We start from the raw sequence: 25,451 nt of genomic DNA, 5'->3' as shown, positions 1-25,451 counted from the left end.
GAGAAGAAAAGGACCTACAAAAACAAAAACACAAAGAAAGCAATTAAGAAAATGGTAATAGGAACATACATATAGATACTTACCTTGGATGCAAATGGACTAGATGTCCCAACCAAAAGACAGAGACTGGCTGAATGAATACAAAACCAAGACCCATATATATGCTGTCTCCAAGAGACGCACTTCAGAGCTAGAGACACATACAGATGGAAAGTGAGGCGATGGAAAAAGACATTCCATGCAAATGGAAATCCAAAGAAAGCTGGAGTAGTGATACTCGTATGAGATAAAATAAACTTTAAAATAAAAAATGTTACAAGAGACAAGAAAGGACATTTCATAACGATCAAGGGATCAAACCAAAAAGAAGAGATAACAATTTTAAATATATATGCACCTAATATAGGAGCACCTCAATACATAAGGCAAATGTTAACAACTATGAAAGAGGAAATGGGCAGTAACACAATCATAGTGGGGGACTTTAGCTCCTCACTTACACCAATGGACAGATCATCCACACAGCAAATTATTAAGGAAACACAAGCTTTAAATGACACAATAAATCAGCTAGGTTTAACAGATATGTGTAACACATTACACCCCAAAACAGCAGATTACACATTCTTCTAAAGTGCACATGGAACATTCTCCAGGATAGATCACATTTTGGGTCATAAATCAAGCTTTGGTAAATTCAAGAAAATTGAAATCATATCAAGCATATTTTCCAACCATAATGCGATGAGATTAGAAATCAATTACAGAAAAAAAAGTGTAAAACACACAAACACCTGGAGGCCAAACAATACACTACTAAATAACCAAGACTTTCCTGAAGAAATCAAAGAGGAAATCAAAAAATACCTAGAGACAAATGACAATGAAAACCCAGCTAATTATTAGAGAAATGTAAATCAATACTACAATGAGATATCACCTCACACCGGTTTGAATGGGCATCATCAGAAAATCTACAAACTGTAAATGTTGGAGAGGGTGTGGAGAAAAAGGAACACTTTTACATTGTTGGTGGGAATGTAAATTGATACAGCCACTATGGAGAACAGCATGGAGGGTCCTTGCAAAACTAAAAATAGAACTACCATATGAACCAGCAATCCCACTACTGGGCATATACCCAGAGAACACCATCATTCAAGAAAACACACCCCAATGTTCATTGCAGCACTATTTACAATAGCCAGAGCATGGAAGCAACCTAAATGTCCATCAATAGCTGAATGGATAAAAAAGATGTGATACATATATGCAATAGGATATTACTCAGGTGTAAAAGCAATGAAACTGGGACATTTGTAGAGAAATGGATGGACCTAGAGACTGTCATACAGACTGAAGTGAGTCAGAAAGAGAAAAACAAATATCATATATTAACACATATAATTGCAATATAGATAAATAGTACAGATCAACAAGTTTGCAAGCCAGAAATAGAGACACAGATGTAGAGAACAAACATATGGACACCAAGTGGGGGAAAGTGGGGAGTGTTGGGGGGCAACGAATTGGGAGATTGGGATACCAAATTGTACACTCTAAATATAGGCAGTTTATTTTCTGTTAAAAAAAAGTGTCAGGAAAAGATGGCGGTGAAGTAGAGGGACGTGGAATGCATCCCTCTCCACAGATGCATTGGGAATGCACCAAAAGACACAATAAATCCCACAGAGAAACAGCTGAACACCAGCAGATGGCCTCGGACACCAGAAAGGACCACAAGGAGCCCAACATAACCAATAGGGAGGCATCTATGATGGCTCAAAGAGGGTGAAGCAGTGGAGCTGCGGCAGACAGGAGGGAGTGAGAAACACAGGGAAGGTCTGCACCACAGCTCAGCATTCCCAGACCAAGACGTCGATCCACAGCTGAACAGAGGGTCCAGGAGCAGGAGCATGGGAACTGGAGAACTGGTTCAGGGTGAGAAACATTGTTGCCAGTATGATGACAGACCAAGAGGACAGGAGGGAAGAAGTCCGAGGCGAGGAGTGCCTGCCCCTGAGAGCTGCCCGGCCATGATGGCAGCTGGAAGCTGCGGGCTCACGGGTGGGGGGGAGGAGCTGCGGCCTTAGCCTCTCTCTCTCTATCAGCGCCTCTGCAACAGGCAGTGGAGAGATACCCTGTGGGCCACCTACAGCACTCAGGGATAACAAGTACCCTCAGGCACTCGGGCGGGGCTGGATTAAAACCCCTTGGAACACCAGCAGCAGGGAGGCTGCAGAGAAGAAAAAAAAAAAAAAACCCTAGAGCGGCCCAAGCCTGAGACTTTCTGTTTACACCTGAGCCACTGGTGTCCCTCTGCAACAGGCACCTCCAAGCCCGACTGAAGCAACAGTAGGCCACTGCACACTCACTCCCAGGAGAAGGAGCCACTATTGTACCCTCTCCCTCCCCACACACCGAGGCTTACAGACAAACAATCAAGGAAGCTCTGCTGGCCACAGAATAATGTAAAAAAACACAAGGCAAGTAGAAGGACACTTACAGCTGAGACTCTAAGGAAACAGAAATGTTAACATTAGTCTGGGGCTTGGACAGTCCTCTATAAACGCCTCTAATGCCAGGACAATCAACCCCAAAAGTCTGGACAACCACGAGGAAACAACACAATACCATGCAGGCAAAGGAGCAGGAAAAAACCCCACAAGATCAAATAAAGGAGGAGGAAATAGGAAAAATGCCTGAAAAAAAAATCAGAGTAATGATAGTAAAAATGATACAAAATCTCGATAACAAAATAGAGAAAGTACAAGAAACAGTTCATAAGAACTCAGAAAAACAAACAGCAATAGATAACAAAATAACCAAAATTAAAAATACTCTAGATGCTATAACCAGCAGAATGACTGAGGCAGAAAAATGAATAAGTGTGATAGAAGATAGAATGGGGGAAATAACTGCCACAGAGCAGGAAAAAGAAAAAAGAATAAAAAGAATAGAAGACAGTCTCAGAGACCTCAGTGATAACATTAAGCGCACCAACATTCGAATTATAGGCATCCCAGAAGAAGAAGAAAACAAGAAAGGGTCTGAGAAAATATTTGAAGAGGTTCTAGTGGAAAACTTCCCCAACATGGGAAAGGAAATAATTAACCAAGTCCAAGAAGCACAGAGAGTCCCATACAGAATAAACCCAAGGAGAAATACACCAAGGCACATATTAATCAAACTAATGACAATTAAACACAAAGAAAAAAATATTAAAAGAAGCAAGAGAAAAGCAACAAACAACATATAAGTGAAAACCCATCAGGATAACAGCTGACTTTTCTACAGAAACTCTGCAGGCCAGAAGGGAATGGCAGGATATATTGAAAGTCCTGAAAGAGAGAAACCTACAGCCAAGAATACTCTACTCAGCAAGAATCTCATTCAGATTTGAGGGAGAAATCAAAAGCTTCCCAGACAAGCAAAAGTGAAGAGAATTCAGCACCACCAAACCAGACTTACAACAAGTGCTAAAGGAACTTCTCTAAGTAGGAAACACAAGAAAAGGAAAACACCTACAAATACAAAACCAAAACAATTAAGAAAATGGTATTAGGAACACACATGTCAATAATTACCTTAAATGTAAATGGATTAAATTTGTCAACCAAAATACACAGACTGGCTGAATGGATACAAAAACAAGACCTTTCTATATGCTGCCTACAAGAAACCCACTTCAGACCAAGGGACACATGTAGACTGAAAGGAAAGGGATGGGAAAAGATATTCCATGCAAGTGGATGTCAAAAGAAAGCTGGAGTAGCAATACTCATATCAGACAAATTAGACTTGAAAGTAAAGACTATTACAAGAGACAAGGAAGGACACTACATAATGATCAAGGGATCCATTCAAGAAGAACATATCACAATGATAAATATCTATGCCCCCAACATAGGAGCACCTCAATGCATAAGGCAAATGCTAACAGCTATAAAAGGGGATATCAACAGTAACACAATAATAGTGGAAGACTTGAACACCCCACTTACATCAATGGACAGATCATCCAAACAGAAAATAAATAAAGACACACAAGCTTTAAATGACACATTAGACCATCTTCACTTAATTGATATTTATAGGATATTCCATCCAAAAATGACTGAATACACTTTCTTCTCAAGTGCACACGGAATATTTTCCAGGATAGATCACATCTTGGGTCACAAATCAAACCTCAGCAAATTCAAGAAAATTGAAATCATATCAAGCATCTTCTCAGGCCACAACACCATGAGACTAGATATCAATTACAGGAAAAAAACTGCAAAAAATACAAACACATGGAGGCTAAACAATTCACTCTTAAACAACGAAGAAATCACTAAAGAAATCAAAGAGGAAATCAAAAAAATCTAGAAACAAACGACAATGAAAACACAACAACCCAAAACCTATGGGATGCAGCAAAAGCAGTTCTAAGAGGGAAGTTTATAGCAATACAGTCCTACCTTAAGAAACAAGAAAATTATCAAATAAACAACCTAACCTTGCACCTAAAACAATTAGAAAAAGAGGAACAAAGAAACCCCAAAGTGAGCAGAAGGAAAGAAATCATAAAGGTCAGAGCAGAAATAAATGAAAAAGAAAGGAAGGAAGCAATACCAAATATAAATAAAACTAAAAGCTGGTTCTTTGAGAAGATTAACAAAATTGATAAACCATTAGCCAGACTCATCAAGAAAAAAAGGGAGATGATGCAAATCAACAGAATTAGAAATGAAAAAGGAGAAGTAACAACGGACACCTCAGAAATAGAAAACATCATGAGAGACTACTACAAGCAACCATATGCCAATCAATTGGATAACCTGGAAGAAATGGATAAATTCTCAGAAAAATACAGTCTTCCAAGACTGAATCAGGAAGAAATAGAAACTATGAACAGACCAATCACAAGTACAGAAATTGAAGCAGTGATTAAAAATCTCCCAACACACAAAAGCCCAGAACCAGACGGATTCACAGGTGAATTCTATCAAACATTTCGAGAAGAGTTAACACCTATCCTTCTCAAACTCTTCCAAAATATTGCAGAAGGCGGAACACTCCCAAACTCATTCTACGAGGCCACCATCACCCTGATACCAAAACCAGGCAAAGATGTCACAAAAAAAGAAAACTACAGACCAATATCACTGATGAATATAGATGCAAAAATCCTCAACAAAATAGTAGGTAACAGAATCCAACAGCACATTAAAAAAGTCATACACCATGATCAAGTGGGGTTTATCCCTGGGAGGCAAGGATTCTTCAATATATGCAAATCAATCAATGTGATACATCATATCAACAAATTGAAGGATAAAAACCATATGATCATTTCAATAGATGCAGAAAAACCTTTTGACAAATTCAACATCCATTTATGATAAAAGCTCTCCAGAAAATGGGCATAGAAGGAAATTACCTCAACATAATAAAAGCCATATATGAGAAACCAAAAGCCAACATCATTCTCAATGGGGAAAAACTGAAAGAATTCCCTCTAAGAAGAGGTACACGACAAGGGTGTCCACTCTCACCACTATTATTCAGCATAGTTTTGGAAGTGTTAGCCACAGCAATCAGAGAAGAAAAAGAAATCAAAGGAATCCAAATTGGAAAAGAAGTAAAACTGTCACTCTTTGCAGATGACATGATATCATACATAGAAAACCCTAAAGACGCTACCAGAAAACTGCTCACACTAATTGATGAGTTTAGTAAAGTAGCAGGATACAAAACTAATGCAGAGAAATCTCTCACATTCCTATACACTAACAACGGAAGAGCAGAAACAGAAATTAAGGAAACCCTCCCATTCACCATTGCAACAAAAAGAATAAAATACCTAGGAATAAACCTGCCTAAGGAGGCAAAGGATCTGTATGCAGAAAACTTTAAGACACTGATGAAAGAAATCAAAGACAACACAAACAGATGGAGGGACATACCATGTTCCTGGATTGGAAGAATCAACAGCATGAAAATGACTGTACTACCCAAAGCAATTTACAGATTCAATGCAATCCCCATCAAATTACCAATGGCGTTTTTCACAGAACTAGAGCAAGAAATCTTATGATTTGTATGCAAATGCAAAAGACCCTGAATAGCCAAAGTAATCTTGAGAAGGAAAAATGGAGTTGGTGGAATCAGGCTTCCTGATTTCAAACTATACTACAAGGCCATAGTGATCAAGACAGTATGGTACTGGCACAAAAATGGAAAGGAAAACCAATGGAATAGAATAGAGAACTCAGAAGTAAGCCCAAACACATGTGGGCACCTTACCTTTGACAAAGGAGGCATGAATATACAATGGAAAAAAGACAGCCTCTTCAATAAGTGGTGCTGGGAACATTGGACAGCAACATGTCAAAGAATGAAATTAGATCTCTTCCTAATACCATACACAAAAATAAACTCCAAATGGATGAAAGACCTACATGTAAGGCCAGACACTAGAAAACTCCTCGAGGAAAACATAAGCAGAACACTCTATGACATACATCAAAGCAACATCCTTTTTGACCCACCTCCTAGAATCATGGAAATAAAATCAAGAATCAACAAATGGGAGCTCATGAAACTTAAAAGCTTTTGCACAGTGAAAGAAACCGTAAACAAGACTAGAAGGCAACCCTCAGAATGAGAAAAAATAGTTGCCTACAAAACAACAGACAAAGGATTAACCTCCAAAATATACATGCAGCTCATGAAGGTTAATACCAAAAAAGCAGGTAACCCAATCCACAAATGGGCAGAAGACCTAAATAGACATTTCTCCAAAGAAGACATACAGATGGCCAACAAACACATGAAAAGATGCTCAACATCACTCATCATCAGAGAAATGCAAGTCAAAGCCACAATGAGGTATCACCTCACACCAGTCAGAATGGCCATCATCACAAAATCTGGAAACCACAAATGTTGGAGAGGGTGTGGAGAAAATGGAACTCTCCTGCACTGTTGGTTGGAATGGAAGTTGGTACAGCCACTGTGGAAAACAATTTGGAGGTTCCTTAAAAAACTACAAATAGAACTACCATATGATCCAGTCATCCCACTCCTGGGCATATACCCAAAGAAAACCATAATCCCAAAAGAAACATGTCCCATAATATTCATTGCAGCACTATTTACAATAGCCGGGACATGCAAGCAACCTAAATGCCCATCAACAAACGAATGGATAAAGAAGTTGTGGCATATATATACAATGGAATATTACTCAGCTATAAAAAGGATGAGATGGAGCTATATGTACTGAGGTGGATAGACCTAGCGTCTGTCATACATAGTGAAGTAAGTCAGAAAGAGAAGGACAAATATTGTATGCTCACTCACATATACGGAATCTAAAAATGGTACTGATGAACTCAGTGACAAGACAAGAACAAGGATGCAGATGCAGAGAATGGACTGGAGAACTCGAGGTTTGGGGGGAGTGGGGGGTGAAGGGGAAGCTGATATGAAGCAAGAGAGTAGCACAGACATATATATACTACCAACTGTAAAATAGATAGCCAGTGGGAAGTTGTTGTATAAGAAAGGGAGTTCAACTTGAGGATGGAAGATGCCTTAGAGGACTGGGACGGGGAGGGTGGGGGGGGCTCAAGGGAGGGTGGGGGGGAGTCGAAGGAGGGAAGGAATACGAGAATATGTGTATAAAGACAGGTGATTGAACTTGGTGTACCCCCAAAAAATAATAATTAAAAAAAAAGTGTCAGAATAGGGATGAGGTAAAATAGGAAACCTGAGATGTAGATCTTGTAAAACATAGAATAAATGTTTAAGGAGGATAATTTTATAGCCTATAGTTTAAGTGGAATCACTGGATATGGAAATATGTTACAGAGAAATTAACCAGAGAAGCTATATTGCAGAAATGCCACTCACAATCCTGTGGATTATAATGAAATGAGATAGAAATCGTTAGAAATCAGTTACAAAGCTGTTGTTATATTCCTTTAAAAGACAGAGGGAGCTGGAACTAAGACAGTGAGACTGGATAAGAGGGAAGTTTCAGTGGTGATATTAATGGAACTCGGTCACTGGTAAATACCACATATGGTGCAAAGTGTTTTCTATTTGGGTGAGGTGAACTGGTCCACACACTTTGTTATAATATTAATACTAAGTGAGAACCAGATTAAAAAGTAAGAGCTTACTTTGGGTATGTTGAGTTTGCATTGTGGGATATCTAGATAAAAATATCAGTTGGATAGTTGGTTTGTACTTCTGGAAGTCAGTACTGAAGTCTGTACTAGTAATATTCTTTCTCAAAGCACATAATCATGTAGGATCAATAAAACTTTTCCAAATACTTAAACATTATTTCAAATGTTGGTAAATATATTTCAGACAAGTACTGAGCAATATCAAATAAAAATGTATAATATACATCAGAATATTCTGGCAATATTATTAACATAAGTGTGGTATAAATTAGATAAAGGGCCACATTTTAAACACTTTGTGAGGTGTATTCCTGTGTATCTCACACATACACAATTCCATAAATCATGAATTCCATAAATCACACTCCAAAGTTCAACAAAAAGGTCCTTGATGTATTAATAATAGTTGTAAAAATAGAAAAACATTAAAAATTGACTAGAAATTGTAACAATTGACATTTCAAGTTGGTTTCATCCAATCTACTAATTAAATATGTAGTCTCCCTCAAAATAATAAGAATCACATAGCAAAGTGTAAATAGTTCCTATGCCTCCTGAAACAGACAAAGTGTTGAGGAACTGTCTTCTGCATCATTAATTGGGCAAGTAAATAACAACCCTGCCTAGATTATAGCAACTGCTGATGTGCAAGAGATCGGGGCTAAAATAATTCCAGTAAATCAGCACTAGCATGGTAGGAAATAAAGACAGATAATACATTATCACAAAGAGAGTTTGACGTGACACCACCTTTTATAATCAGATTTAGAGAGCATTCTTCATTAGATGGCAGCAAGTTATTACTGTCTATAAAGGAGTTTAAAAGGAAATCAAATAAATTTGAAATATTCACCTACCAAAATTTTTAAACAAATGATAGAAACAAATGAAATGAAAATCGCATCCTTTCATTTCCACCTTCCCATTCTTTTCATCAATAATATTTGTTTATCCTTTAGCTCAAATATCTCTTTCTCAGAGGGCGCTTCCCTGACACCTTAACTTAAAATAAGTCCTAATCATAATTATTCTATGCAAAATAATTCTATTTGTTTAAGACATCAGTGGAAATGAATAAATGGGAAAAGGGAAACACTGTACCAGAAGAGCATGGAATTATTTAAATTAATATTTAGTTTGCTTTTTTTTAATTAATTGATTTATTTACTTTTGCCTGTATTGGGTCTTCATTGCTGTGTGTGAACTTTCTCTAGTTGCAGCGAGTAGGGGCTAGTCTTCATTGTGGTGCACAGGCTTCTTAGTGCAGCAGCTTCTCTTGTTGTGGAGCACAGGCTCCAGGTGCGCAGGCTTCAGTAGTTGCAGCATGCAGGCTCAGTAGTTGTGGTGCATGGGCTTTGTTGCTCAGTGGGATCTTCCAGGACCAGGGATCGAATCTATGTCCCCTTCATTGGCAGGGGGATTCTTAATCATTGCACCACCAGGGAAGTCCCGAGTTTGCATTTTCTCAAATACATTAACTTTTCCCAAAAAAGATAAATTGAGGATAAATGACAGAATAAAGAGTGAAAACTTTTTATTTTTACTTTTAAAATATAATATAATAAAATATTACATATAAAATACTTAATAAGGGTATAATAGTAATTTCATACCTGAACAATTTATACCAGAGGATAGAGAATCCCAGTGCAGTGATATTTTTCCTATCATGGTAACTGAAGCCCTTAACATACTTTGACCAATATTACTAAACAGTTATTACACTAGTCAATGTTTGTTGAATGCTTGCTGCTTGGCAGACACTATCTTTAGTGCTATACATGAATTATTTCATTTAAACCTAAACCAACCTTATGAGGTACATACAACTATTAGCCCCATTTTCAAGATAAAGAGACTGAGGAAGAATGTTGTTACTTTCCCAAAGTCATTTTTAAATAAATGAACTGCAATTCTATTTCTCACAGGTAAGTAATGTTTCCCATCAATGTTTGGGTTAGTTTGAGTCCTATGTTTATTTTTATATTCTTATTATTTTGTGATACTATTATTATGGTACATCATATTAAATTATCATGTCCTATTAAGTTTCATTGAAATAATGATTTTTAATTGTGTTAGTTTTCTATCTCTGCATGGAAAATTACTGTACATTTAGGAGCTTAAAACAATACCCACTTATTAACTTACAGTTTTATAGATCAGAAGTCTGGGCAGATTCAACTGAGTTGTCTGTTGAGGTTTTCACAAGACAAATCCAGGTGTCTTTCAGGTGAGGCTCTGACCTGCGGTAGCATGGGAGAATCTACTTACAAGATTATGCTGGCTGTTGTGGAGAATTCACTAAGCCAGCATGGCATAACAGACCTTTCTCTTGCTTTGCCTCTCTCTAATTTCCTCTTGGTGACCACCTGAGAAAATGCTCTGCTTTAAAGCCTTCGTGTGATTAGATCAGACCCATCTACATAATCTTCCATTTAATTAACTCAATATCAACTGATTTGTAACCTTAAAAATAAGCGCATTTATTTTTTCATTTAACCTAACATAATCACAGGCATGATATCTTATGCATAGCCCTGGGGGTTAGGCCAGGAAATCTTGGTCAGGGGTCATTTTAGAATTCTGCCTACCACACTAATATCTCTGTACTTGTCCACTCTCTTAATACATCATTATTTAAGGATTATCTTATTATTGAACATCTATTACTGTCCCAAAGTACAATGTCATTAATAAATGTGATTAAAAACAGTGCAGCTATTTTAGAAGTCTATTATTATTACTTTGGTATAAATTGTAGAGAGGAAATTACTTGATCAAAAAGTACTAGCATTAAAGTACTAAATCACTTCCTTTGTAATACATGGGAAAAAAAAACTTTAAAAAAAACAATTTTCTGGTCAACTCTCGGTTTCACCCATCATATAAATGGTATAATATGTATCATCTTTATATGTAAAAAATAGAAAAATGCTGTTCACTTTAATAGTAAAGATAAATGTATAGAAAGTCATACACACATTAATAAGAGAAAAGACTCTCGAGCCAAAATGAGAGGGATTGAAACTCAGTTCCATTGCAAAGTATCTATGTTACTTTGTCAAGCTACTTAATCTCTCTGTACCTTAGGTTCTTTGACTGTTAAAAGTAAATAATGATATATTAACTAACTCATAGGGTGGTTGAAACAAATAAATGTATGGAAAATGAGTAAAATACCTAGAACTTGGTCCAGTTAATATTTGATTAAATAACCACATATATTTATTCTACTGTAAATTATTAATTCATTTTCACATTTGCATTTTTATACTAACTGAAAAGTTGAACTTTTAATCCATTTTAATTTCTAAAATATTTATATAAATATAAACTATATATTTAAATGTCCAAAGTTGCATATTAAAATAAATATATAAATATTCATGCATTATTTTTTCACAAATATTTTAATAAAGTCACAAACAGAATTACTATGTATTTCAACTAGAGCTTTTGAGTTTTATAATGATGCTATTTTACATAAATACAAATATATTTATGCCTTTCTAATTGTTATCTACAAGTTTCTTGTCTGTTTTGTCCTTTTCATTAATAATTGATTGAATTGCCTCAACGTATTTTCTGTTTCTATTTTCATACTTCAAGTTTAGTTCTTCATATTTTTTCTCTGAATAAAGGGAGAATATTTTATATTAGCTTTATTTCTCTAATGTACTTTTTTCTGCAATAACTACTCTGCTACTTACTGCTTTTATTGTTTTAAAACATTTTGTTGTATTATGGCTTCTTTTTCAAATTTATAATCTATTCATGATTACTTTATTCTATGTTATAAGTTTAACATATTTTAAATCCTATTGGAAATGAACCCACAGAACACATCTTGGGACTTACTAAAGCACAGGTTCTTCTATTTTGGCACAGGAAGAACTCAGCAAGAGGCAGATTGACAAGTAAGGAAAGAGTTAATTAGTATAGGAAGCTTGTGAGAGATATAAGCAGGCAGGCAAGGGAGTGCTGCCCTGAGAACTCAGTGGGCTACAGTTTTATAATTAAAGGAAAATGGGGAGGGTAAGAAGACCACCTTCTTCCTCATTCTTGAATAGAAATCAAATTTCCATCATCAGCTGCTCCTCCAGGTCTGGCACATGGAAAAACTGGGACTATCATGGCGCGATGGAAATAGGCAAAAAGTCAGTAACATATACTAAAATATGGTAAATCATCTCAGGTTTCAGTATAATGTCACCTTTCTCTATATTTTTGTTTTCAGGGCAGGCAGAGAAATATGTCTTAGGAATCATTAACTTACTGACCTCACTGGGCAGGAGGTAGGTCTCTTTCCACCAATGTTTCATTGTTTTGGGGATGTGTAGTGCTTCTGTTCCATGATTTTGTTGCTAAGCAAGTTTGTTTTCTTGAGTGATCATTAAATTACAGGGTCTCCCAAACTTTTTTCTCTACTTACAATCCCCTAGTGGGATTAACTACTTAGTCACCTGCTTTGTCCCTTTACTCTGTTCCTATCAGAAAGACATTTTAGACCTTTTGAAATGTGTATTCTGCTTCTTAAGAAAATATGTTTTATAGGATGATATTTTAGAATAATTAAATTTGATCTATTTCTTTGAAATACAGTTTCTGTTAAGGTCTAGTATTTTCTCTGAGTTCATTTTTAGAGACTGATCCCTAGGCTAGCTCAGGATACAGAGCTTCTTGTGTATCCTTGCCTGAATCTTTCGATTCTGGATAAAATTCAAAGGTATTTTTTTTCCTATGAATTTCCATACCCTCCTTCAGAGAGCCACACCCCTCAGAGATCCAGCAGCCCATGGGAGAGAGATGATGCTGGAAGTAATTCCCAGCATTGAATACCATAGATTAGGTGTCATAGATGGAAAACTGTGTATGAGATGGAACCAAGAGTTTTTCAATTTGGTGGTCCCACTCACAGTTTTCTAAGAAAAACCAAGCCAAGTGTAAATTTATAGGAAGCCTCTAGGACAAAATATCTCCATATAATAGAGGGTTGCCAGATAAAGCAAAGGAATTCTCATTAAACTTGAATTCAGATAAACAGCTAGCATTTCAATATTACTGTGTCCCACATACTATATGTAACATACATATACTAAAAACATTAATTGTTGCTTCCCTGAAATTCAAATTAATTGGACATCCTGTATTTTTGTTTGCTGAATCTAGCAGTCCTAAATGCTGTGATATGAAGGACTGATAGCATTTAGTTGCACACTGGGTAACCCATTCACACCTCACATTCATTATTCTGGCTTATGCTAAGGTAAGGGGTCTTGGTGAGAGTCTATTTAAAGGCACTGCCCTCTTCTAAGCTTGTTGTTGTCTCTGAAACATGGGGATGGTCAACTGGCTCCTGCTTTGACATTGGCTCATACATACCTTTTTAAATAAGAAAATACATAATCAGTTTCTGATTTTTGAACATCATTCTTGCCTACATTGAAATGATCATTCTTCATTTTACAAATGACTGCTAATTTCAATGGGAGTCTGGTAGGGAATTAGGGAAAAATCAATCAGACCCTTTCAATACCATTTTACAAATATGTCTTTAAAGTTCCTCAGACTTCATCACTAATTCACCCTGACAACTTGCCAACTCCCTGGACCAGTAAACCAGAGTGATTAATGTTTCCAAGTGATTTCAACTGAGATATAATATTGAATGTGCAACACACAAAAAAATTATTCTGAATAAGTGTGTCAATGTGTTTCTTTTAAAATGCATGATATCTGGATATATTACATATTTCATCATGTACTGGGAATTCAAAAGGTACATTGAAAATATATTTTTCCCCATAGCAGAAGTGCTCCATTCCGGAAATACACAGTTGAGCCAAAGTCTAAAACAGCGAATATCAACTATCCGCACAGACTTTCTGTGGCATCCGCAGTGAAGAGGCGAAAGCAATTTACAAGCAGCAGCACGGAAGCAATACAACCGAACTACCGAATGAAATCAGGGAGCTTTTCTCCATGAAATTGGGGGCAAGAGGCTATGCTTTGCTGGGTGTGGCTGTTTCATTTCTGTATATATTTACTCATTTGCTTTACACATGTTGTGTTCAGACTCCAGAAGTTTGCTCAAGTAAATGTGAGGTAGAACTTGATCCTCTCTCACTTTGCTGCTATTTCTAAAGGGCTCCCTTGGGGAATCGGTTATGCCAGTTTGGGTATCTGGACTTACTTAATAATGTCCTAAAATGGAAAATAAAAAGTCACAAACTTAGTTAAATCCAAAAAAGAATAAAAAAAATCTTTTTTTGTGTAAGTCATTCTTCATGTGTAGAGATATAAGGAACTAAAGAAATGTGTCATTATTTCAGAGAACTTGGGTCTCTTCTTGTTATTCAGTCCTCATATTTGGAAATGGTTGGAGCCTTCCTGGGCTATTTCTGATCTTAAAGTGCAGTTACAGTCCGCTCTTAAATTTCTTTTATATCTCTGGAAAACCAAGTTTAAATATTCTCCAATACTATCTTTTGTTATTATAGGAACCTAAAATCTTGTTTTCTTCTAGAAGAATAATTTACTTCTCCTACTTACTTGTCATATGTTTAAAGACAGAATCTTTTAATGTCACCACATTGCTGAGTGAGATGGAATAAAATGTTTGATAGGGAGCCCTGATTAACACAGAATTGTGGTTAAATATCTACCTTCTTCTTTATCATACAGACTCTGTCATTCACACACACACACATCATTCGCCCACATTCAAACAAAAGTTCCTAACCCCTCATTACTTAATTGAAAAACTAAGAGCACATCGCATATTGTTATGCAAATATATACACTGGACTATGTAACAAATTTTTGTAGCTTCCTTTTTTAATTTTCATTTTTATAACTTTCTTGCTTTCATTCTTCCTTTTTCTTGTCTGTTAGCATCTCAAGATTTACTAAGTAAACATATTCCTAATCTGAATTAATATACCTTAGGCCCTAAAAATAATAAAAATGCACACTTTCCATCCATTTATATTGACTCCATGACAGAGGATTTGAGATATGTTTTTAAAGCTGTTTTTAACAAGCCTGTTTATTTTTTTAATATTTTGTTTTGATTTACTTATTAGATTCAATCAGTGAAAAGGAACTATTTTTGCACAAGTCATCTACATATGCAATTTCAAAAATCTCTAAAACTATTTTTATCTGAACAAGAAAGTATATATTTTGAGATACATCATGTGCTCCCTTAAAGATGAAAATACTTACCAAGTTAAATTATACTTTTTTATATAAATACAAGGAAATTCCCAAATTTATTTGCAAAATATTTGGAAAATAAGATTTCATTTCAAGCTCTTTCTCAATAAGGCTGATCAATACCTCCTTAAGTAGGACTATGCTTTTCCTTCCCCCTGCTCTGCATTAATTCATTAATAATAAATTTTATGTGAGCATCTTTTCTGAACCAGACCATGTGCTAAGCTTTAAGGATTCAATGAAGGCAAAGGCAGACAAGTGCCTTCCTTGGGAAAATCACATCATACTAGAAATAATAGGAGATTAAACTAGAAATTAAAGTAGAAAATCAGCAACGTAAGTGGTATGTTATACCACACTCAGTTTTCCTCTGGATGGCTCAGTTTACTATTCATTGGGTGGGACATACAGATTCTGTGAACAGAGATAAGAGAAGAGGAAAGAGAATATTACAATGTAGAATTGGAGCTAGAAAACTATGATCAATAAGAAGAATAAAAATTTTTCCATATTAAAGGTTGAATATCCTTTCCTTGTGTTATAAAATTAGCAGTAGACAAATTGCAGGCAGCAGAAGTAGCCTTTCAAGTATATATACATTGGTTTATTTATTCTCTAAATAAACTCAGTAAGACTATTAGCACATGATTCAGAACACTTTCCATGTTTTAACAATTCAAGTTACTCCATGCCTCCATAGTTAAAGGTAAAGAAAATAGCCTCCAGATACTTGGGATCATGACCAAGATTGTTTTCCCCAGATGGTCAGAATTAATTCGATAATGAAAATGGAAGAATCCTATATTTTCATAATTCTTGAATATTTTTTCGAAGAAAGTAATGCATGCATAGAATTTTAAACAATCAATTTTAATGAAAAAAAAGACCTGATTTAGAAAAAAAAAATTTGCTATATTCCATTTCTGGTTCAATTATGAATAACTAATTTTAATAATTTCATACAAAATTTACTGTTCTGAGTGAGCTTAGAAATCATACACTTTTGGATTTCTTATCTTTATTGAATAAGGGGCCAGGGGAGTTTATATAAATATAGAATCATTTTTAAAGTTTTAAGTAGCTAAAATGCGTACTATTCAAATATATTAATAAACATTACTATGATGATTTACAATAAAAGATTAGTTCACTGTGTAAAGCCATTAGTACTGTTTTTGGTTATGTGTAGGAGAACTTTATATGGACATCAAGACCTAGAAATATGAAGAAATGGTTACTTGTTACTAAATCAATAAAGCTATTTTTTGTCCCAATTTAACATGTCTAAAATATTTACTACCTTATGTGTGCATTGATAACATTTTAAAACTAAAAAGCTTCCAAATTTCATTAATTCTATAGATACTATACACACTGGATTTTACAAAAAATACGGGCATATGTAAAATGGCATGCCACTTAAGCTTATAGATGACTTTATAAATTTCTTTATTTAACAAAAGATTTAGGAAAAACTTTCAACTGTTTTTAATCAGCATTTAATTTTTTTCATTCAAAAATTCTTGCCTATTCATTTTATCCTGAAATAGTATGTTATTTCTAATGACTAGCTCAAAATACAATTGTTTTATCTCCTAAATGTGACATCTATGTTGAAACAAATTTAAAATAGTTGTCTAGATTATTTTATTACAAGATTCTAGATATAAGTTTATATCTACTATATAAGTTTATAGTAGAAGAACTCTTTGTGTCTGTTTTGCCCTTGAATGTGTATTGTTTTCCCTATGTCAAATCTACATTTTCTGTAATCATTCATGAGCTCTTTTGAATTGTTAGGAATACAGAATCAGATATAGCGGTTAGTACAAGGAAGAAAAAACAAAGCAAAACCATGACAGCTTCTTATTACTAGGACTTTGAAACTTTCTAATCCAGTTAAGGACAAAGTTTAATCATCAGTAATATTAACAAAAAGAGCTCTAAGATTAAAAGACTTGAATTTGATCCTAAATATACTAACTTTGTGACTAAAAGTAGGATTGAAATTGTTATTTGCAAAATAGAGATTAAAATCTCTAGTTCACTGAATTATTTGGAAGACCAATTAAGATTATATATGTGAAAGTAATTTCTCAAATGTGATAAATTGTACAATTGGTCACTGTGACTATAAGGGCAGTTAGAGGATAGAAGTGCCCTCTACACCCTTTTCCTTGTTATTCCTATGAAGTCTGAATGTAGTGTTCACCATGATTTGCTGCATTACATTGTTTTTATAAACATATATTTGCATATTTTATAATAAATACAACTTTTTAACAAAAATATAAAAATACAGCATTTGGAAAAATCTAAAGGGAATGTGGATTCATTAAAACCTTGGTAAGAGTAGAAAAACATATGGGAAATTAATGGAATTTAAAAAACAGTAATAATAGATATATAAAAGTAGCATTCAAAAAAAGACAAGGTAGAAACAAACTGGTATTGTTTTCAAAGTATAACTTTAACCACTTTTGATGAATATTTTATATTAGTTCTTCACAGATTTGAATTATTTAGAAAAATGGAAAATGCATAATATTTTTGTGTCATCATTCTCATTTATTCCATTAAACTTAAAGCTGCTGGTGAAAAGAAAGATGGCGGCAAAGCAGAAGGACATGGAATGCATCCCTCTCCACAGATGTATCAGGAATACATCAAAAGATGCAATAATTCCCACAGAGAACCAGCTGAATACCAGCAGACGACTTTGGACACCAGAAAGGACTGCAAAGATCCCAACATAAGTGGTATTTGTTTGACTCAACACTCTGCCATTAGTCTGGGGCTTGTTAGTGTATAGGAATGCAAGAGATTTCTGCTCCTTTTCTGGCCCCAAACTTCCTCATAATGTTGTTAATAACATGTTTAGTTATATTCCTATTCAGCAATAAGCAAATATGTTCCCATAGGACTAAATCTAGCAAGCATTCTATGACACAAATCTCTTCCCCAGGAGTTTGGTAAACATGATATTCGCAGTAGAGGAGAATATCAATACATTTTATTTACTTTTTTAATAAAACTTATTGCTTAGGGCATTTAAAAAAAGGAAAGTCATGTAAAATAATAAACTACAGGTACATTTTAATTTGTTTAATGATAGGAACCAAGATAAAAATACATTAGTGATTGTATTGGGAGGTATTATTAGTACAGTATCAGAGAAGGGAGAAGATAAGAGATAGTGTTTTTATGTTGAACAATAACCTTCACTTACCTGAAACCTAGTGTGTGATTGCTATCAATGACATGTAGGATTTAAAATGTGGAATATTATGGTTTTCCAGTGAGTTGTTTAGTCAGCATGGTGCTACACTAACCATCACATGCTTCAAAGAAGAGACTGTTTTTTTGCATTTCAAAAGCACTACCTTCTTTTCTCTAAGGTTCAAAAATAGCTCTGATGTTTTAGAATTCTCAGAATGTTATAAGAAATGTGTATTACAAATTTTCATCCTTTCTAAGGATCATCTCAAAATAATTCACCTTCCCTTCTGCATGATAATGATGAAGATTGCTAAGCATCACAATCATGTTCCCTCCGGATGAGAGAATGAGTAGTAATTGGGATCTCAGACGATGGGCAGAGTCTATGTCTTGATTTTGATTTGTAGTTGATGAAGTGAATAAAGAAAAAGTGACAAGCTGGATTTTAAACAAGAGCTTATTCAGAGCAGATTTACAAAGTCAAACCTTATGAATTTCTAATAGAATGGGAAGCTTAATAATACGAATATTTTACCTACCTCCCTCTTACCCTAAATATAGACTTTTTTTAGAAAAATTATTTTAGTTATGGGTTATCTGTTTTGGGAAAAAGATCAAAGTCCATGGTCTAAAAGAAATTCCAGAGTTAATAATTTTGAAAAGCAGATATGTGAGTTTGTCATTTTTCTTGATATTTAGTCTGGCCACAGTTACTGATAACCATGTCAGCACCTACAGGGTGAACCTGTTTCTTATATTTCGTCTTCCAGGTCTGTAATGTGACCAGGAAGTCTAATGTTGTTCACCTTCCCAGTGGATTCAGAGGTAAATTTAGCCTCCTTAATTGTGCCTGTATTTCTTACTACTGTTTCTCTTCCAAACAATTTTTAAGTGTCCATTTTGTCTTGTTGATTTGATATTTGATCAAAAACTTGGAGTCCTTCCAAGAGACTGACAGAGTGCAGAACATTGTCACCTCTGTAATCCCTTCCCCTTTGCCACCCCCCCATCCAGAACTTAGCTGTGACTTATTTTATACTCAAACATTTCAAGCAGTGTTTGTTAATAGTTATCCAAACCTCAGCTTGAAGCTCATATCCAGAAATTGTGATGAAGCTTTGCACATTGCCTCCATAGATAAGACCTTCAGATTAGGTGGAATTTGCCCACCTCCCCAGTTGTGGCACTGAACTCACTATCAATTGTCCTTCTCATTCAAACCTGTCATTTACTCACCTGCAACTTTGTACCTGTTCTTCCTTCTGGAAAGTAATTCAAATTCTTCTTCGTAAACTACATTAAAAATTATTTCTCAAGATGGAGTATACATAGGATTCATAGAGTTAGCAAGCTCTGACTTTTCCTGGTGGTTTTTTTTTTTTTTTTTTTTTTTTTTTTTTTTTTTTTTTCTTTAGTAAAAGGCGAAAGATTTATTCGATTTGAAGAGAAACCAGAGTATTCCTGGTGGTTTTAATATATCTCTTCTCTATGTTCAGCTATGCTTTGTTAAAGTGTTCACCCTGCTACATGATACTTGCTCTGTTTGCTTCTCTGACTCCCTCACTAGACAATGTCTGGAAGACAGAGACTGCCATTCATCTTTGCATCCATTGTACCCTGTGCTTAGCCCACAGGAAGTGCTCAGTAAGAGAGAATGAATGAATGAAAGGATGAATGAATGAATGAGTGAATGTTCTTATCCACCTCCTATCTTCTCTCATAGTTTATAGGTAATGAAAATGAAAATTTCGGAGGTAAGTGAAAAAGCCAAGACATTGAGTTAGTGTTCTAATTGACTCCTAGGTTTATTGACTCCTACTTGAGTGCCCATTTAATCATACTCTTCTATTACAAATACCCCTGACTTTTCAACAAGAAATGTGCTGGCTTTATATTTATTTTACTAAATGTATTTTTTTGAATATTCACACATGATGAACAAGATATTAATACCCCATTTATCAGGTGAAGACGCTGAGGCTTGAAGAGGTGACTTACCTGAAATTGTTTCTTAGTTAGTAGAAAACCTATGACTTTAAGCATAGGCTTTCTGATTCCAAATCTGTCTCTTAGTTAGTAGAAAACCTATGACTTTAAGCATAGGCTTTCTGATTCCAAATCTGTCTCTTAGTCACTGTTTTATATTGCCTCTCCAAAAGTCAATGTATCTTTTTTAATGATCTTTTATGTTATTTTTCATAATAACGCTTGTCAGCCTTTCTCTTTTTCCTCTACTCACAAGTAACAACACTGTCAGAGTAGAAAAGGTGACTAAAAAGATTGATTGATTGATTGATTGATTGATTGATTTTACTATACAGTTTATTTTACCAACCACATGATAGGTATTATTTGCACCTCCTGGGTGTATCATGATTTTCATATGCTTCATTTGCTGAAAATGAAAATGTACCTTTCTTTCTTTAAAATAACCTGTCAACTGTGAAAATCAGTTTTGTATCAATTTTATGGCAAGGCTGCACAAGTGAGAAAGCTTCATGCTCAGGCATTTCAGTGCATAAGTTACTATTTGTGCTGTCATTTTCAATAATATCAATAATTCTTATTGCTAGTGAAGTAGCACATAAGTCGTTTTTGGATAATAATAGTATTTTCAGGCAATATTCCAATATACATGCTTTGAAATTGAGCACTAGAGGTTCATTGTAACACGCCCCATTGTCCTCACTGCTTTAGTTCTGTGAACTAGTGTGCCTACCTTTTCCACTCATTTGCCCTTGCCTTGCTGCTACTCTTGCTAATAAGAAAAAGTTTCCAACTCAGTTGCTTTTCTATTTAAAAGCGACTTTGTTGTGGATTATAGTAAATGATTTAGCTCGTTGACTGTATGCTTGGTGGAACATCCTCAGGCTTATTTTCACAGCTATGCAAGATTTTGCTAGATGGTCTTTGAATTCAAAGGCTGCTTTTGGCAACTCCAGGAAGAATAGTGCTGATTATTTAGAAAACTGTAGCTTTATAAATGACCACTCTCCAGTGGCAGGAAATTAATGGCAGATGAGTGGTAAATAGGTCCATTTCATTTTATTCACAACCTGCATGTATTCTAAGGAAATGGTTACAGCCTGGAAGAAGAGAACAAGGGAAAGTTTGTGAGATGATGGACACTTTATTGCTAAGATTGAAAAAACCTTTCATGTACCATTGGTTAAAATTATTGTAAGTAATCTAATTTTATTGTTTTCTTAGAGAAGCAAAATTGGGGGGAAGTATCCTAGGCAAACCTCATGGGTGGGTAGCATAAGCAGGAAATGTGCGTGTGTTGTTTTAAACCACTGATGTTTGGAGTTTATTACTTCAGCATAGTAACAAGGTTGAAGAAAAGTTATTTGACCTTAATATTAGTTAAAAAATTGGATTTTTTTTTCAACAACATTCCTACTGCTGAACACTGGGGCAATTCAAAATATTAAGTTAGCCTCTATGACTGAGATTAAATCAGAATGAGGCAAGATTTGGGATAAAGTTATATTTTGTTGTGTTTTATTTTGTTTTATCAAAAGGCCTGGAGGAATAAATTTCTTCAAATTTGTTTCAGAGTTTTGTATCATTTCTAGGCTTATCTCTAAACATTTCTGGTTGGGGTTGTTTAATTGATATATAGATGTTCCAAATAAAAACAGAGTAAAATCTGTGTTTCAGATCTAGAATATAGACTGTCAAAAGTTGAGATAGATAGCCAAATATCTTCATAAGTGTGTGATAATGATTTGATAAAGAATTTACTTTATTTTGGGGGCCTCAAAGAGATATGAACGACCATACTGATCTAAATCTGTAGCTTTAGAATACTGGCCAGCATGAAAACAATGTTCATTGTGTTCAGTGAATAAATCTGTATTATAAAGGTTGAGCTGTACATTTAATGAATTAGAACAATGCAATTAGTTATAAAGTCTCTGAAAAGTTATTACCTTGAGCCTTTGGGGTCTGCATCAATAGTCCTTTGCTGAATCTTAACCGAAGCCAATGAAATGAATTCCTCAAGAAAGGCTACAGAATTGAGGGTGAGATATTAACATAGGAACCATCATAGCTCCAAGCTAACAAGGTAATGTTTTAGAAAGTGGATGACTCATCACAACTGCATGAAAAATTCCTGAATCAGTTAGGTGACCTTATACAACCTCTATTCCCTTGCTAATACATTGATCAAATAAGATAACAAAGCTGTACGTTGTGCTGTTGGTGGCACAATCCAGTATTATCTTAATTATCTTAACCTCATTATGAATGCTGCTAGGCTAAGGCTAGAAAGTACCAGAGTTGTGAGGATGGTGTTAAATAATCCATCACAATTTTAATCAGGCAAAGCATAAGTTTCAACAGAGTAGGTAAGACAAGAGCTTTCTTTTTTCATCTTACATTGAATAAAAACAAAATTCTTTCTAAGTATATGCAACGCATATGAATAGTCATTTTATTCATTCATTTTTTAAACTGAATTTAGTTTTCTGAGTATTATGATTCAGAGGCATAGCTCAATTACTATGTTTTTTTCTTGTGTATTTTTATTCCAAAATAATTAACTTTACTTAAAGATTAGTAAATATGCTGTTGTTTTATGAAATTGAACATTGATATCATTTAATTTCCTATTGCCCTCAATTTCACTACAGATATCTGTTTCACAGAAATTAATTTGCTATGGCATAAATTTTATTTAATTCATCAGTGAATCTACATTCAGACATGAAAGATAATGGATCAACTAGTGAAAGTTCTCTCTCCTCAAAAAATATATATTTCAAAATGTACACTGCTTTGTTTCAGTCTTAAAATTAATATTTATACAATGAATCATTTTTCTCTTTTGAAGGACTGGCTTTAAAAATAATTTTCCTAAACTGCTTTCTCTAGAAATCAAGGTGCTATACAAATTTTCTATTTTCCAACTCTTTCTTCTCTATGGTGAGCACATTAGATCAGATGTTCTATCTCTATATTAATTTTGATTTGTGGGCCATTGCAGTAAAATTTTACAGAACTTCCTGAGGTGGTCTACTTTTAGTCATCATATGTTTTTTTTTCCTAACATATTTGGAAATTCTAAAATATTGAACATATTTAAAATTATTTCAGTGTTTACTTTCCTATTGCCTTTTGGTCGATTTTGTTTCCTCACATTGAATAAAAGCTATCAGGTATTAATTATTTTCCCCTCTTCCTCTGAGAATACACACACACACACATACACACACACACACACACACACCTGTATTTTAGGTTCTGTGATTTTCTAATTTTCAAGTATGTTTTCCTCAGTTGTCATAATTAAGGGCATCAGCAACTCATTACTTTTTGGTCACCTTCCTTCAAAATAATCTCTCTCTTTTGGCTTCTGTGGCTTCATTTTGTACTTTATTGTAATTCTGTAATCAATATTATGGCTTTTTGTTTGTCTTCCTCCCATTGTTATGGTTTTAAATGAATATTTTAATTTTTTCAACCACCATGGATTTATTGACTGTCTGTCAAATACATAGATACACCATGAATGAATGTTGAGTTTGTCAAATGCTTTTTCTGCATTTATTGAGATGATCATGTGCTTTTCCTTTAAGCTGTTGATATGATAGATTATATTGATTGTTTTTGATTGTTGAACCAGTTTATAATTTTGGGATTAACCCCACTGGTCATAATGTAGTTTCCTTTGTGTATATTACCAAATATATTTTGCTAATGTTTTGTTAATAATTTTGCATTCATACTCATGAGGGTTATTGGTCTGTAGTTTACTTTCTTGTAATGTCTTTATTCATTCAGATAATGCTGGACTTACAGTGAATTGGGAAGTGTTCCCTTCTCTTCTTTTCCAGGAAGAGGTAGTGTTGCTTTGGTATTTTTTCTTTTTTAAATGTTCTAAGGAATTTGCTCAGGAAACCACATGGGCCTGATGTTTTATTTACTGAAAGGTTCTAGTTACAAATTCACTTTCTTTAATAAGATTATCTTTCTTTTCTCCAGCTTTATTGAGGTATAGACATAAATTGAATGTATTTAAGGTATACAATGTGATGTTTTTATATATGTGTACATTGTGAAATGTTTACCACAATCAAGCTAGTTAAAATATTCATCACCTCACATAGTTACCATTTTTGTGAGAACAATTAAGATCTACTTACTTAGCCAATTTCATGGGTACAATGAAGTATTATTAACAATAGTCACCATGCTGTAGTACATCAGGTCTTCAGAACTTCATCCTGCATATGTAAAACTTTGTACGCTTTGACCAATACTTTCCCCATTTTTCTCCACCCCCTAGCCCCTGGTAACCACCATTCTACTCCCTGCTTCTAAGAGTTTGACTCTTGTGTGTTCCACATCTAAGGGAGATTAAGCAGCATTTGTCTCTCTGTGTCTGATTTATTTCACTTGGCATAATAATCTCCAATTTTATCCATTTTGTCACAATATACAATGGAATATTGTTCAGCCTTGAGAAAGAAGGAATATTTTATATGTGCACATGTATATAAATACATATATACTGTATATTGTATATATACAATATATATAATTTTCTCCATACATTCATATGTTAATAAATACTCAGGTCTATATATTGGCTATTGTGAATAGTGTGAATAATGTTGCAGTGAACATGGGAGTGCAGACATCTCTTCAATAACCTGTTTTTATTTCCTTTGGATATATACCCAAAGGTGGGATTGCTGGATTATATGGTAATTCTATTTTTAGTTTTTTGGAAGAACCTCCCTACTATTTTCCATAGTAGCTACACCAATTTACATTCCAACCAGCAGTGTTCAAGTGTTCCCTTTTCTCCACATC

The sequence above is a fragment of the Hippopotamus amphibius genome, chromosome 14 (genome assembly GCF_030028045.1).
Source record: "Hippopotamus amphibius kiboko isolate mHipAmp2 chromosome 14, mHipAmp2.hap2, whole genome shotgun sequence".
In the NCBI taxonomy this organism is placed as follows: Eukaryota; Metazoa; Chordata; class Mammalia; order Artiodactyla; family Hippopotamidae; genus Hippopotamus; species Hippopotamus amphibius.
Note: the sequence above shows the minus strand (reverse complement) of the source record.